The sequence below is a fragment of the Ovis aries genome, chromosome 7 (assembly GCF_016772045.2).
Source record: "Ovis aries strain OAR_USU_Benz2616 breed Rambouillet chromosome 7, ARS-UI_Ramb_v3.0, whole genome shotgun sequence".
Classification (NCBI taxonomy): Eukaryota; Metazoa; Chordata; class Mammalia; order Artiodactyla; family Bovidae; genus Ovis; species Ovis aries.
In genome coordinates this window covers 86808163-86808412 of record NC_056060.1, presented here as the reverse complement: position 1 = coordinate 86808412, position 250 = coordinate 86808163, and positions in this window count along the sequence as shown.

Sequence of the window (250 nt, the reverse complement as noted above, 5' to 3'; positions counted from 1 at the left end):
AGAAGAAGCTGCAAGATCCTCCTGGCTTGCTTTTCCCTCCACCCGCCCCGCCCCTCCCCGCCTTGACTTCCGGCTCCGCCTCCCTCCCGCCGGGTACGTCGGCTACCCCTCGCCGGACCTTCGCTTCCGTCTGTTGTAAGGATTCCTTCACACTCCTTCGAGTTATGTCCTGAAAGGCCCGAAAGGCGACAGCTCACACGACCATTCCTCACCCACAGAGACACACAGGACACGTTTCATTGTTTCCCTA